A 16,149-nucleotide genomic window follows, 5' to 3' on the forward strand; every position below is an offset into this window, starting at 1 on the left:
GAGTGAAGGAGGATTTCAAGTTCATCATAGGTCATGGCAAAACAATACATTTCATTCCCTATTTACATGTAACAGTGAAAAAAAGACAAGAGATAGAAGTTAAACATTTGCTTTTCCCGTGGAACGCCCAGTCACATTGAGTACGATTACGACCCTGGCGGTCACACCAACAGCCCACCGCATTACAAGATGACCGCGGAGATCGGTATGTCGGCGTCACAGTTTCGGCGGCAATGCTTCTGCTCTAGGAGAGAGCCTTAAGCCAATGCCAGCCACACTGCTGCACCTCCTGCAAGTCTGCTGCACTGTTTCCATGCACCATGTCGTGCACGGCAAAGAGTGCATGCACCGACCATGATGGTATGGGGGGCCTTAACATGGGCCCCGGCCACAGACCACATAAGTTTATTTACCCTGGGGCTCCTTCTGTGGCCCATTACCTACCTTTCGGCTGACCTTTTCATGACGGTGCCCTGGCAGTATTGAGGAGGTCCCCATGCCCTACTCTTTATCTGGCGGTTGGACAGCCAGAAAGAGACAGCAGTTGGTAATCAGGCCTTTTGTTACGTAACAACCAGCCAAGCCCAAGACCCATGCCTAGACTTCAATTGGTAAACAAAAGGCAATTCCATGATTAAAATCACATAATCTGTGCATTAGATTGGAATTTTAGATTGGAATCAAAATATATGGCTAATTTTGTTTCCAATTACTGCCTGGTCCTACCGATTGAAGCTGTGTCAGGAGACAAACAAAGGGCATTTAACTATACTGTCTCATTAATTTAGGGATGTTTTAAACAAAGAAAAGCACGTTTTGTGCCTCTGCATAGAGACCTTGATTGTCAGGCAGCGTTTCTATGCAGTCACACTTTTGCAATCACAGAAAAGCAGAATGAGGATTTGTAGATGTACAACGGGCAAGCCTGGCCGTAGGTTTCATGCACCACACTCAAAGTTTCCTGTGTTTTCACCTCTTTATCATCCACTACAGCACACTTAATAAAATCACAGTCAAACCTCGATATTTGCTCTTTCTAGTTCGGGATGTGTTATATCAGGTCAAAAAGGTGACTACCGAGAGTGCTTTATAACCTGTATCCTGTAACCTGTGTCAAAATCCAAAAGACAAGAAGTGAAAGCCAACATTTGAGACGCAATATGTTCTATCTGCTTCAGTTTTTTTTTTTTTTTGTAAACTGCGTCCCATGGGACTTCCTAGTTGTCTATGGGGTGGTGTAATTTGATGATAGTCTGCTTTGCTAGTGTACAGTTTAAAATGTGCAACGTGTGCCAACAATTCTACAATGTTTGAGGGGAAAATAAACAACTGCACACTGAACTGGAATACATGTGTGATTCATGCCACATGAGTAGAATTTTTAGGAGTTATAATTACTCCATCAGGAATCAAATTGGACACAAAATCCCTGTAAGTGAAGTGCAAATCCTCTTAGGTTTCACCATCTTGTATTTCTTCACCACAACCTCTGGTCTTTTTCGACTGTGCTGCAGAAAGAGATTGAATTCTAATGGACTCCAGAGGCAGTACAATCGCCTGAGCAAATGCAGCCTTTCCTGTTTGGGAGGATGCATCACAGGTGACGGTGGGTGGCATTCTGTCAAAGTGAGACCGCAACAGAGGCATCTAACATTCACTGGTGTTTCTGTCGTAAAGTTAACTTAAGGGGAAACGGCTGGTGGCCTTTAAGATAGCATTCGTAGAGCGATGTCTCTACTTTGTGGGAGCACGTAGCAGTTAGCATGACTGAGATCTGCAATTTTGAAAATCAGTTAGATCACTGTCAAAAAATTGCAACTCCCCAAATTCTTTAACCCCTTCGCTGCTGATGACGAGCTCAGCCCGTCATCAGCCACGGTGGTCGTGTGCGGATGACGAGCTTAGCTCGTCATGTAACGATGCTTTTAGAAAAAAGCCGCACAGCGGAAAAATAACCGCCGCAGTGATGCGGTTAAGAAGTATGATTTTATCATTCTGTTAAAGCTTATTTGCATAGCATTGACAGATCATAATATTCAAGCTCGATTATAGTGTAGTGTATTATATTTCAGTACATTGCCACTCACAAGAAGGAGTTTTGAAGTAAAAGATAAAATAATCAATAATTCGTGCTTCAAAGGAACTGCAAAATAAAGGTTAACAAACTTGCCAAAAACATGTTTAAGCACTGGGCAACTTTCTTTCCTTCCTTATGCAAAGTGGATCTTACCCTATTTAAGCATCTGTTATAAGAAGAGGCCTTCTCATGTTTCCTCTCACTTTCCAGGCTGTCCAGATGTATTTGGCTATAGCTAATTGAACATCTGGTGTGGAGGAATAGGAACACAACAACTGTGCTGCAGAGAAAGCAGAAATATTATAGTTATCTGCCGTATCCATAAAAAAAGGAAACAAGCAAAATGCAGGCAGCATCATAAATACAGGTTTCATTCACATGATCACTTCCTTCTAAGTTCATATAAACACATACAAGAGGGAGGACTCACAGGTCTCAGACCATTAGGATAAACATTGCTGATATGATGCATTCCAAACTGGAAGTGACCTGGCCTGGTTGTTCAGGATGAACTGATCCCACTAGAGCAGGTCCAAGACTGATTTGAATATGGGAGGTCTCTTTCTAGACTGGCATGTTGACTGATGGTCTGCATGCCAGCCCCAACCTTTTGCCAGTGGATGAGAGTATTTCAAGCATTGTTTCATCACCTTGTTGTTTGTTGTAATGGACATGCCATAAATGCAATGGGTCCTGCGTTCATTGTGCCACAGAGGAGTCAAGATATAACTCACTGATGAAATCTAAGTAGGTCATAGCAGATCTTTAGTTGCTTGCTTTCCTGTCTGGAGAAGACCTGGCCTGGCAGTTCAGTTCAAACTGGACGGTTCCTATTGGATCAGGGCCAGTACTGATTTGCATACAACAGGCCTCTGTTTAGAGTGGCATAGAGTACCAAAACACAATGGTCTGGAATGTAGCCGTAAGAGATCACTAGTAGCTGAGATTATTTCAAGCATTCCTTCCATTCCCTTGTTACCTATAATTACATTTAGTTGAAAGTTAGTAACTAAGTCCGTTCTATAGATTTTTTTTAAAAAGCTTCTGGGCCTCATTTATGAGGCCCGTTGCACCATCGGAACATCACTTTTTGTGACGTTCCGTGGGGAAAAAGCCAGCATGATATTTATCAGGCAGCACTAAGCCACTTTCTTTGGCTTAATGCTGCCTCATAAATATCAGTCCCTGTAACGCAGTGTTCTGCGTTAAAGGGGTGTGCAATGGGTGTTTTGCTGGGGGCGTTCCCAGTAGATTTACGAGAAATCGTAAAATCATAAATCTGAGGCAGTGCCAAAAGCTTACGTCTCCCCAGAGGAGGTGTACAGGAGGCACAACAGGGAGAAATATCTTTATTTATCCTTGTTTTTCCTTTTTCTATTTTTTTTGTACAGAGAGGTTTCCCTTCCTGTGCAAAAATAATCATGCCTGCAAGGCAGGCACCCTTGCACCATTGTGCAAAGTTGCCTGCATTGGCGCTCGGCAGGCCACTGTGCACCAGCGCAGGGGAAAAGGACAGGGATGCACTGTATCTTATAGATACAGCGCATTCCTGTCCTTTCTTTTGCTGTAGGTAAGCACAGCAGGAAGGCCTGCTGCGTTTCCTTCTGGCAAAACCTCATAAATGAGGCTCTCTGTTGGTAGCACAGTTGATGACTCTGGGTGTTCCTCCATTTTAGATTTGACCACATTTAGAGTCTCATGTACAAAGAATCGATTAAGTAAAGGTCAGTAAATGTGGCCGAAAATTGTGCACTGACATTTGCTGAATCTTTTCTGATTTTGCAAACCGACCTGTGGTGCACTAATAGATTTGTTCACAAAATACAGAGTCAAAGTGAGTCTTAATCTGACCTAACTCATCAATATTCATAGGTAGGTCACACATTTTGAGCCACTACATTTGGCCACAGTCACAGGGATGGTGGCTTGCTGGGGTAAGCAGACCATCATGTTGGTGATTGCTTTATTTAAAAAAAAATGCTTTACATTCTCCCTAAACGAAACCATGATGCATTTTAAAAGGAGGGAAAAGTTAAAATAGGGAAGCTATTCTTTTGGAATTGAGTGTATTAATGGGTTACTTGATACAACTGGAGACAAAGCACTGGTCACTAAAGGAGGGGCAGATATTGATATTTGCATTATTGAACACGAGGACACTATAAAAATTCGTAAAGCTTACAAATTTGCACATGATGTCAATGATTATACAACAGGACGGATATTTACCAGCAGAGCACCAGATGTGGAGGCAGGTCTTCTGGTGTTAACCCAACGGCTACTGTGGATTCAGACATAGATTTTATGATTTCTGATAGTAACTCAGATGATAATGGACGCACTATGCTAAGCACTACATCAGTGAATATCAATAACTTAACACCAGCAGAGGAACTTAATTTTATCAGAGAGGATCAGAGACAAACCTTGTGACCAAGGAATTCTCATCCACAGCAGGGGCAACAAGGAGAAATCTCAACCGAAGCAGGAGGAAGAGGCGGGTCAAACGCAAGAGGTTCCAACAGAGGGAACAGGGGAAGGAGATGGATGAATCAAAGCACATTCTAAAAAAGACAGTGATCAATCTAACTAATGAAAAACTCACTAATGCAGAAATCCAAATTCTTTACAGACAATTGGCTAGTGATTTCATTGAGTCCATTAATTGCAATGATTTAAATTTAAAATTTACAGCCAATATGGATGACAAAAATGTTGAATTTCTTGATGTATCTCTGTATGTCATTGCGGGTGAAGTACATACCAAGTACACTGTTGCGTGTTTATCTAGGTTCCTGATCGATACTGCGACCTTATGCCCCTATTCGGCTATAAATCCATTTATTCCCTATATTGGCATAACCGTTCAAGTGCGATTTTCAGAAAAGTCATCTCTGGCCTCACACGAACAGAGCCACATTCCAGCATAGTTTTCTGCCACTTCCTTTGCAACCAATTAGTGCAATGACAGAGCAGAAGTCACTATCTGATATTCCTAGATTAACACGCCGAGTTCTTCAACAAGATAAAAACTCAGCAAACCTGGAAATCCCCGCTTGCTGTGTTTTGATTAGTAATGGAACTCTAATGAGCAACTGATAACTATCACTTCCTAGTGACATCTTTAATTGACGTCTTATGTCCAGCAAACTTGCGTCAAACCCGGCACCTGTCAGGTATAAATATTACCAACGTTGCCTTAAGCAATAAGCTGTCGTGCTGTTGTATGCTGCTGTGCACCCTGTTGTGCATCCCATTGCTGCTGCAGGCAGTACGCTGCTGCTGCTGTCCCTTGGTGGTGAAGCTACTGATACCATTATCGCTGCTAAAGCGCGAACGATGGTGCAGTACGCTTAGGAGCTGAACAGCCGTCCCTCTGCGAAGAGCCTAGCAGATTCCAGCTGCCGCGGACGCTGTCCCCCGCCTCCTCCCCCCGACGCGCTGAGAAGAGAGCCGCTGCCTTTCTCCTGCAGAGCAATCCAGCTCCAGCGTTTCTAGTCTGCCCTCGCGGGTGACTGGGATATCGAGTGCCCCCTGAAGGAAATACCAGACTTCCATCATTCTATTCAGAGGTATGGTGTTGACTAAACCCTTAGACGAGAATTCTTGAAGCAAACCTTGGCAAAACCAACTTAACTTAAAGCTACTTACTTACTCCCCTTCCATGTGTTAGGCTTAGGTCAGGCACACTGGGGTAGGCGTAGTTAGAAGCACCAGTTGAGTATTTTAGCCTAATGTATATATGAATGTATATATGTTTTATTACTTTTAACCATTGTATGGCTAAGAAACCATATCAATGCTTTTACAGTATTATTTCGCAATCCTTATCTTACTGTACATACTTTTTATAATAACAAGTCTTGCAATTGTGGCAATACATTTCTCTTGTACGAGAAGAAAGACTGTTCAATAAATGTTAACCCTTTATTGACAAACGCCCGTCTCTCTATTCTCTACATATCGTGAAAGTAAACTGCACTAAACTGACTGAGTGAAATACATGTCTATTGTTTCACACAACCCTAGAGATTGACTCTTGATCTGAGGAGCAAAGTTGTCATGTTGCACGGTTGTTGGAAAGCTGAATCCCTTCTTGTCTGTGCCAGGGAAGCTGATCACTTCCCATGCAGAGAAGAAAGTTTCCAGTGACCTCTGAGCTAGTTGGTAACACACCCAATTAAGTTTAGCATAGTCAGTGGAGGCCTGGAATATACGCAGTTCCACGTCGATACTACTGTTTATGTTATTCCAATGCGCAGGGCCTAGTGGGAAACTAGGAACTACACTACATGGCGCCCAACATTTGGTAAGGCGATAAACTAACGCAAGACGTTAGAGTAACTCAGTCGTGCATATTTCACACAGACCCCTTTCTCCCGTAAATACTCCAATAGACGTCTGGAGTGGGTGAAAGGTTAAAATCCGCCCGACCTTAGTAGGAAGAGATTCCTATGTAAAGCTCTGGTTTATTCAACGTTGAAGGATACAGTGTTCCAAAATATTGTGCACCTAATCTTTGTCTCCTTGGAGACCAACTCTGCAAACCTTGCATTTTAACAATGCCAGGAGAAAATAACGGAACCACTGGGGCCGCAGTAAATGCAACTCAGCAGGATTCCGACGATATGGTACCGGGTGCAGTAATCATCCCGGCACATTTAGGAAGATCTATAACATTAAAACTTATAGAAAACGGACTGACACCTCAAGGTGGTACAGTAATTTTCGTGATAGAGGCTCACGAATATCGGCAGACAGAGGTATTCAATTCATGGATAAACTTTCCAGCGGTAAACGCTATAACGAAAGAGTTTCACTATTACAAAATAGAGAAACCCCCGGAAGAGTACGCTCCTTTCGAGGAGATTGAAATTCCACTTAAATTTCAAGAGCACCTGCTCTGGTTTAATGGCGCCCTAAAACACAATGATCACATAACTAGGCTCAGTCCACTAGGTAGACCAGGAGCAACGTGGCCGGTTCTAGCCAGCTACACACCACATCCTGACATTGTAAAAATGTCAAAGGAAGAGCTGTTAGTACAGCTAAAAACACTAATTAAAATACATAGGCAATTAGTCCAATATGTAATGCGGACTGCAACAGTCCAACCAGCTGTTAATGTACCACAGCTGACCCCTCATTAGGGGAACACTAATAAAATTACACCACAGAACATACAGTCATGTCTTGGTAAAACACCCGTAAAAGGGGAACAAATTCCTTTCTGGTTAACACAGAAAATCACCCAATTAGAGGCAGTATTTCCTGATACTACCCCTATTGAGAAACACAGAATCTTGACCATCTGCCTTCCTATGGGAATCGCACCACACGTGGAGGACTGCGACACTTGGGGTACAGTCTTTGCTTCCATTTACACAAAAACACACGGTGTTCCGTCTATGGCGGTAATACCAGAAGTGCTAAAACAGATTCAAAATGAATACGGTCCAAAGCCCGCTTTAAATCTAGGTATGAAATTACTGAAAGACTTCAAGCAGGTCTCGGCTATATTATTAGCCAATATAAAAGGAGAAGCAGCATCTGTGGCGATTCGCCAGAAGTTGAAGGAAACAGTTATAGAAGATCCTGTTGAGCTTGCAAAAATCATAGAGAAATGCTATGAAGAATTAGGTAGAGACAGCTTGGGTGGGAAACTGGTAAAGCCCCAACTGCTCGAAAATCCTGAAAAATTATTTATTAAAAATAATTTAAACACTCCTAAGAAGAGCTGGGATGGAAATAAACAATCCACTCCCAAGGAAAAAGTTTTCCAGTCCAGAGGAAGGTCTCCTCGACGGAGGGAAAGAACTCCGACTCGAGAACGCCAGTCTCCCCAGAGGGAGCCCTCTGAGAAAAGATATAACCTTAGAAATAGGGATAATCTGAAAAAACCTGATAGATATCAAAGTATTGATACACGTCCCTCTCGATCTTTTCCACAGAATTCGGAAAGAAAAGGACGGTCAGACCCAGGAGAGCACACCAAGTCCAAAGACAAGGAACCTGCTCAGAGTAAAAAATCTCAATTTCAGAAAAAGAAGGTAGCCAGTATTAGAGTAATCAACCATGCCGGGAATACTGAGGACACAGTTGAAAAACGGGGAGTGGGCATTGACAATGTTGGACAGTGCAGCAGAAATCAGTATAGCGCACAAGATCTTGATGAGTCATCTGGAGACAGTGGACACGAATGAATACATTCAGGTTGAAACTGCCGACACCAGACTTAGCGAGCCCCATCAAATATACGAAATTACATTGCGTATAGAGGGTGATAAGACTAGGAAAATTAGGGGTCTATTTTGGGATAAGCTCTCAAAAGGCTATGATATTCTGTTAGCTGAAAAAGATTGGCCCCCAGAGTTTGTCAGGGAGTGCCCTCGTGGCGAAGAAGTGATTATGCCTGCCTTCTCGAATCACATTCCGATTCACAAAAAATATACATATGCAAGGAAATGGGCAGTAGCCCAGGCACCTGCATTATATAAAAATCATGTAGGATGGGATGAGGACTCTCCTCCTCACAAAATCCAATTAAAAAGTGAACCAACTGCCCAACGGCAGTATCCCATTAGCAAGAAGCTAAAAAACAGGTCAGGGAGATCTTAGATCAACTTGAATACCAGGGGGTGATTGAAACATGCACCTCTCAAATGAACAATCCTTTGTTTCCTGTCTCCAAGCCAGACAATTCATATTGTCTAGTTTTGGACTACAGACATCTTAATACATGTTGCAAAACTTTTGCAGTACAAAACTCGCATAGTGCAGCCCTAATGAATAACATAGTTAGGAAAAAATATAAAACGACATTAGACATATCTAATGGTTTCTTTTGTCAAAACATTGCACCAGAAAGCAGATATTTGACCGCTTTCTCTGCATTTGGGTCGCAGAAAAAATTCTGTCGACTCCCACAGGGGTTCAAGAACAGCCCAGGACTATTCTCAGCTAGGGTAACAGAGTTACTACAAATATATGATGATGAGGCATTATCTTACGTAGATGATATCTATCTCACAGACGACGACTTGGATACTCACTTGAAAAGAGTGAACACCATTATACTTGGGTTCGCAGCAGAGGGTTACAAATTCAACTTTAAAAAGTCCCGAATTGCCCATCTGACAGTACTATTTTTAGGGTACGAATTATCAAGTGAAGGGAAAAGCCTAGCGGACAACTTCTTAGAGAAGTGCGCTGTACTCCAAGCTCCAAAAACGCTGAAGAATTTACAATCCATTCTAGGTTTTCTGAATTTCGGAAGAACATACATTCTAAATTACGCAGAGAGGGTTAAACCACTCTACGAACTAATTAAACCTGATTTTAAACAAATCAATTGGACTCAAAAACACACAGAAATTTTGAGATCACTGCAAACAGGCATGTTAGCAAAAACAAAATTAGATACACGTGACAACACGATCGATCTTGTAATCCGAGTCATCCCAGGAAGATGCGGATTCACGTACCTAACCTCTAATGAGGGAGAAAAGGTACCAATTTCAATTAAATCTCACTTGTACACACAAGCAGAAAAAACATTCAGTCACACAGAAAGAACTGTGAAAGCAGTGCAAATCGCATTAGCAAATGAACGAGAACTAGCACACGGCAAACGGATTAATATCCTTACAGAGGAATCCGCCTTCGAGGCGCTATTCAGCCCAGTAAACCTGCCTACAGTGTCACTGGATCCGAAATGGATACAGTGTGTAGATTCTCTAGGAGCGGAAGATGTGAAATACTATTTCGCCCCGCAATTTGAAGAACTGAATGATTTAGAGTATGAAGAAGAATATCCTCTGCCAATCGAACTTCTGCCTGTCCCACAATACGCCTGTATAATCTATACAGATAGCTTTGTACAGCATTTCAACGTAGAAAGAAAATCCTACGATGCAGCATGTGCGATCATTAAAGGTCGTTGGCTGTGCGGTAAATTCAGACCGAAAGTAACAAAAACTGAATCTGTAAGAAACTGTTCGGTTCAGAGAACTGAAATCAGATCTTTAAAGATGGTGCTCGAAAATGCAGAACGTGAATTCCCGACACTTATCGTGTGTGATTCTCATTTTTGCGTCAACTCTTACAACAATAAATTGCAGAGGTGGATTGAAAATGATTACAAAGATGACACAGGTGCCACAATAAAGCATAAATTGCTCTGGAAACAGGTAGCTCTTTTACACAAAGAACTACAAAAGACTCATGTGATTCACGCACAGAGTCTTCAACGTGATGGCGTTCACGTTGCAGGGAATTCATTGGCTAATACAGCCACAGCGGAAGCAACTAAACCGGCTTCCGTAGCCACAAAAAAGCGTACAGATAAATACATAGACGGGGAAACCATGCTGGCAGTAAAAACGACCGTAAAAGGCGACTGTGCAGCGCTACCCGTAAACTATCCACTCAATTATGCATACATAATCGATGCAAACTCCGTTCCTTTTGCTCGAATCCCTGGAGTGGACAGAGTAATTCCAAACAGGAGCAGGAGGGGCTTCCTCTTACTGGAAGCACACATGGGGTTGGGTCTGAGACACCAAACAATCAAGGTTTCTCTGAAAGAATTACAATCAGAGTACTGGTGGCCAGGAATGAGCATAGATATTCAATGTTTTGCTCAAAATTGTGAAGACTGCAACAGAGATCGCAGTAATGAACAGGCCAGTCTAGTTTCAGGATCCCTGCTAGACAGCATAAGGCGGTCTATCTGCGCAATCAAAGAAGAGAAGCGCGTCCCATTGTACACAGTTAAGGCTAAACACACTTAAAAATGTGGCCTCCAGCGCTCGGCTGACGCTAGAACGGTTATAAAAGATTTGCGAGTCTTTATCGGCACATACGCAATTACCACGTTCCATTCTGACCAGGGTCCTGCTTTCAACTCTCGAGCTCATAAGGAGACCATGGCCAACATGGGAATTGGGTTTCGGTATTCTTGTCCATCGCACCCCGAAGGGAACAGTGTGGTAGAAAGAAAAAACCGTGACATAAAGCAATCTATAACAGCGAAGGTATTAGGTTCAGGCGCTGGGTGGGTCAAACATTTAATAAGTGTCCAGACTAGTCTTAACAACATGCCAAGAAATTCTCTAAAAAGTTTCAGCCCATACGAACTATTGTTCGGAATTAGAATGCGTATTCAGGACCTCGATAGTCAGATGTCAGTGGTACAAGAAGAAACAACGCACTTTGATGTAAAGGATCGTTTGGCTGTTTTACAGGGACTGAATGAAACAAGAAAATCATTAAGCAACATAAAGTTAAAGCAACAGCCAAGTACCACTGACGAGGCACCACCAGCAACAGCCCCAGCAAGGCCTGTCTGGATTCCAAAGATTGGGGATCTAGTCAGAGAAAAGATCGCGGTTAAGAAGGAATTTGGGCCTTCTTACAGAAAAGCAGTACCTGTCTTGGCAGTCACCGGAACAAGATCAGTTGTGCTACCGCCCCTTGCTGGTAAAAAGGAGAACAGAGTTGTGTCCATCGATCTGGTAAAACCACAAGCATGTGGCCTATAATCAACAGTAGGCCCAGTGGACTCCCAAGAAACAACAGAATACCCAAACTTGCAACAATCCAAGAGGTTCAAACTGAAAGACTAATCACATTCGATCAGCCTGCAGTGCACAATGAAGGACTATGCAATAATGCCATGGAACTCGTGCCTCTTGAGACACAGATTGAAATATTTCGTCAAGAAACACCAGTCTACAATGATATGGCATCAGAAAATGCTACCGAAAGACAAATTGGAAATCCAATCCCATCAATTGACAGAACTGCCTCTGGTTATTTCATCGACTTCGACAACTTCTCTGAAGATCAAAACGACCCCGAAGTGATGCCAGAAACAAAAAAGACTTTTAAAGAAAAAGCAACGGAACTCTTTCATCAACTGAAGGAAATCTACCTTATTTCCCCTTGGTTAGAGTTCTGGTTCGGTCGAGGTGTATTTTTCCTCCTGCTTTGGCTCATCATGGTACTTTGTTTGGGAAAATTCATTGAGGGAAAATATATTACAATGGACACAGCAAGTCAGAACATCAACCTAGTCCTGAAACCACACAGATCATCCCATGTGAAGAAAAGAGAACTGTCAACAGTAAATGTCACAGCAATTCCAATACCTGGTGGGGTAGTATGGGAGAAAACAGACTATGAAATATATGGTCCGGTCGAAATCCTGAAGTATCCTCATCAACTGAAGGTTTCCTTAAGTGACTTTGTAAAACCTAGTACATTCTCTGATGATTGGGACTTTAACAGTATTAATGACATGATGTCTGATTTAGTAATGTCAGCTAGATTCACAGATCATGATTATTTACAAGGTTCATCTAGTTATGAGCAGTTATTCTGCTACACACACTATGGTGATCATTACTTGCATAAATCTGCACAGCCTAGAAATGTTTTTATGTATAATCAATGGGAACATTGTGCTACACCACCTAAAAGCAGTTCTAAAGCATTTTTTGAGAAATTCAAATACTTCTCAGGGTTTAACATCAGTGATGCAGAAACGTTTTATTACAAACTGTTAGATAAAACAGGAATGAAAACAATGCTGACAAATTCTAAATTGATATATTCAGAAGCATTTTATGATAAAATGATGACATTTGGTTTTGATTATTGGAAAAATAATATTGAAACGAAAACAATTTGGGGTACAAAAGATTGGCAGGTACAGGGCATTGAAGCACTATTTAGAACCTGCATGATACCGGAACAAATGTTGTTTTTAAATGACACAATACACCAAACATCCTGTCTTGGCCTAGCTAAGATCAAAGACCTTAAAACACCGTCTATACCAAAGCCAATACCTGAGAATACGACTACAGATATTGAATAGACGTATCACAAATTTTACATTTGAACAGAACACATCCTGATTGGAAAAAGTGGTTAATCTGGCCTACAGACACAAACAGCTGTCAAGATAGATTCCTGAATAAAACACAGGGGTTAAAAATGACCAGATTAGACTCGAGATATTCCCAGAGACAACATCCAGGGATAATAACAACATACAGTGTAGGGAAACTGTGCCTTGAATGGCTAACAACATCCACACTGGCTGAAATTAAGCAACACTTGTCTTTAATAAAAGATGGCGCTGATTTGCGCAATTTCATTCTTGGACCACGCAAACAGCGCAAAAAGCGTTTCATAGCGACCAGTATCTATGCTGCGTACAACGAGGCTTGGAAAGTCAAACAAATTGAAACTGCTGAAAAAATACGAGAAATTAATCGTATTAATTTGGAGAAATCACTTTCTGTAGTAGACAATGGGTTAATGACTCTGTCTTCCATAATATATTCGTTGGACAATATTGTATCCTCTGCCTTTGATGTGATAGATAGAGACTTGCTAATGTTACAACATGGCCAATCTCAATTACGTTCTATTATAGAATTAGGCTGGACGCTGCAAAATCTTCGTTCAGGCTATGTGCCTTGGCGTTTAATCAACACAACGTCATTATTTTCCATTTTTAACCTTACTGATAAACAGATCAGTTTGGCACAGAAAGGAGCAGACTATACAATCCTGAGCATCGAAAAACTTGAGAGATTACCATTGACAATGTCAGAAAGTCCTGTCATTGAATGGATAATACACGGAATTATCACAATTCCAATAACAACTTTCCGATTTAAAAAGTGCCTTGAGTACATACCTGCTGGCCAGTATGAACAATTGGGTAAAGGATATGTAAAATCGGAATGGAAATTACCATACACACATTCTTGCTATAGTGACAGCGACAAAAATGTATTTCTTAGTGGTGACAACTGTAAACATTCACTAAGCGGTATACTTTTGTGTCAGGGTATTAATTTACACTGAGCATGTGATGGAAATTCTAACAACCTTTCATGCCACCAGCTAGTCACACCTGCAACTCAGATAGAGCCCTTCTTTATGCAACTTTCAAACGGGAGTTACATTCTTAGAACGGATCACAGATGTTGTGGCCTTGTGCCAGGGAAAAGTTATCTAGTAAGAGTAACATCCATGGTCAAATGCTGTATGCAAGCATTGTTTCCGAGTGGGCCTGCAGACACAGTGACTCCCATCTGGCCTCGTCTGAATCTCTATTCTATACGAATTGATACATTAAGCAAAATGAAATCTGTACTTTTACAGACAACAGTGCCTATAGCGTCATCAAAAGAGACGTATGATCTTCTAGTTGCAAGGACAGCTACTGAAGTTCATGAACTTTTATCAACAAATTGCCCCGTGCATTTCGCAGAAATGTTGAGCCAGGCATATTTAAGACAGTCTTTACGGGACTGCTAACACCTTTCCAGGCAATTTTGGGAATCGTTCCTAATTTGGTACACTCTGTTTTTGGCGGCATACCATTATTTTTGGGACTTGTCGCAGGGATTTTATTTTTGACCCTCCTGCTTCGTTATGGCAAGCCGAAACTCAGACATAGCTCCCATGAGAATGGAAGAGACAATCCTAGCAATGCGCTACTGGGACAGGATAACTAACGTCCTTGGATTGGCCAGGCTAAGAGATCTAAACATGACCTGGTTCCTTTCATTCAGACCTATATGGCAGGACTGTATCTTACCGGTACTAAGATGTATGCTTTGCGGCGATGAATGCGTGTTGGACATCTGTCTTTCACTTCCATCAGCAGTACCAATGGACGTCGATACTATGCTCAGTCCAATAACGGCTCACGCATTGTGTTGTCCCCAGCAGCTACCAATCCTGATGACAGCATTCGTTGAGACACCTGTACTACGACTAGGTGGTAACAGTGGAGCGAGTGACAAAAGCAACATCACCCAGGTACGGCCTTCTGTGAGCATTGCTGCTCCTGACTACGATGACAGCAATCATTCTCACACCTGCCAAGTTACAGCGCTATCGAATTTGGTTGAACTGTCACCTGATTTTGTAGACCAATTCTTTGAGAGCCTGTCTGATACGATGTTCTCACCCGTACAGAAACAATAACTTTGGAGAAGCTTTCCGACACACAGCGTTCCCATGAACTCTGAATTCGGCCTTCAGTTTTGATCAACAAAAACTGCCAAAAGCTCTATTTTTCCCCGTTCAAGCAATAATTCTTTTGAATTGGACATTTTTAATATTCATTTTTTTTTTGGAACGAACAATTCTTTGCTTAACGTAAAAACTATTCTTAGAGAACAGAAGCTTCAAACTTCTATTTCTAAAATACATCTAGAGACATAACAAACTTACATAAGCCTCTAGCACATGTTATTACAATGCATTTATATGTGATGATTTATCTCGCCCTTCTTCTGTCAGAGATACTTCATGTGTAATTCTTTCTGCATAATCGTTCATTGATTTCAAAAGCAATAATTTTTGAATGATTTCTATGCTTCAAAAACGTACAGTACCTATATTTCACGTATTACAATATACGCCTATTTCGAATGCATTTATGTATTTTGGGGTGGGCAATGTTACACATGCATCTAATTGCTCTAGTTTTAGTAATTTGATGGACATGAAAACGTGGAGTGGGTGTTGCGTGTTTATCGAGGTTCCTGATCGATACTGCGACCTTATGCCCCTATTCGGCTATAAATCCATTTATTCCCTATATTGGCATAACCGTTCAAGTGCGATTTTCAGAAAAGTCATCTCTGGCCTCACACGAACAGAGCCACATTCCAGCATAGTTTTCTGCCACTTCCTTTGCAACCAATTAGTGCAATGACAGAGCAGAAGTCACTATCTGATATTCCTAGATTAACACTCCGAGTTCTTCAACAAGATAAAAACTCAGCAAACCTGGAAATCCCCGCTTGCTGTGTTTTGATTAGTAATGGAACTCTAATGAGCAACTGATAACTATCACTTCCTAGTGACATCTTTAATTGACGTCTTATGTCCAGCAAACTTGCGTCAAACCCGGCACCTGTCAGGTATAAATATTACCAACGTTGCCTTAAGCAATAAGCTGTCGTGCTGTTGTATGCTGCTGTGCACCCTGTTGTGCATCCCATTGCTGCTGCAGGCAGTACGCTGCTGCTGCTGTC

This window comes from Lissotriton vulgaris, chromosome 12, assembly GCF_964263255.1.
Source record: "Lissotriton vulgaris chromosome 12, aLisVul1.2, whole genome shotgun sequence".
Lineage (NCBI taxonomy): Eukaryota > Metazoa > Chordata > Amphibia > Caudata > Salamandridae > Lissotriton > Lissotriton vulgaris.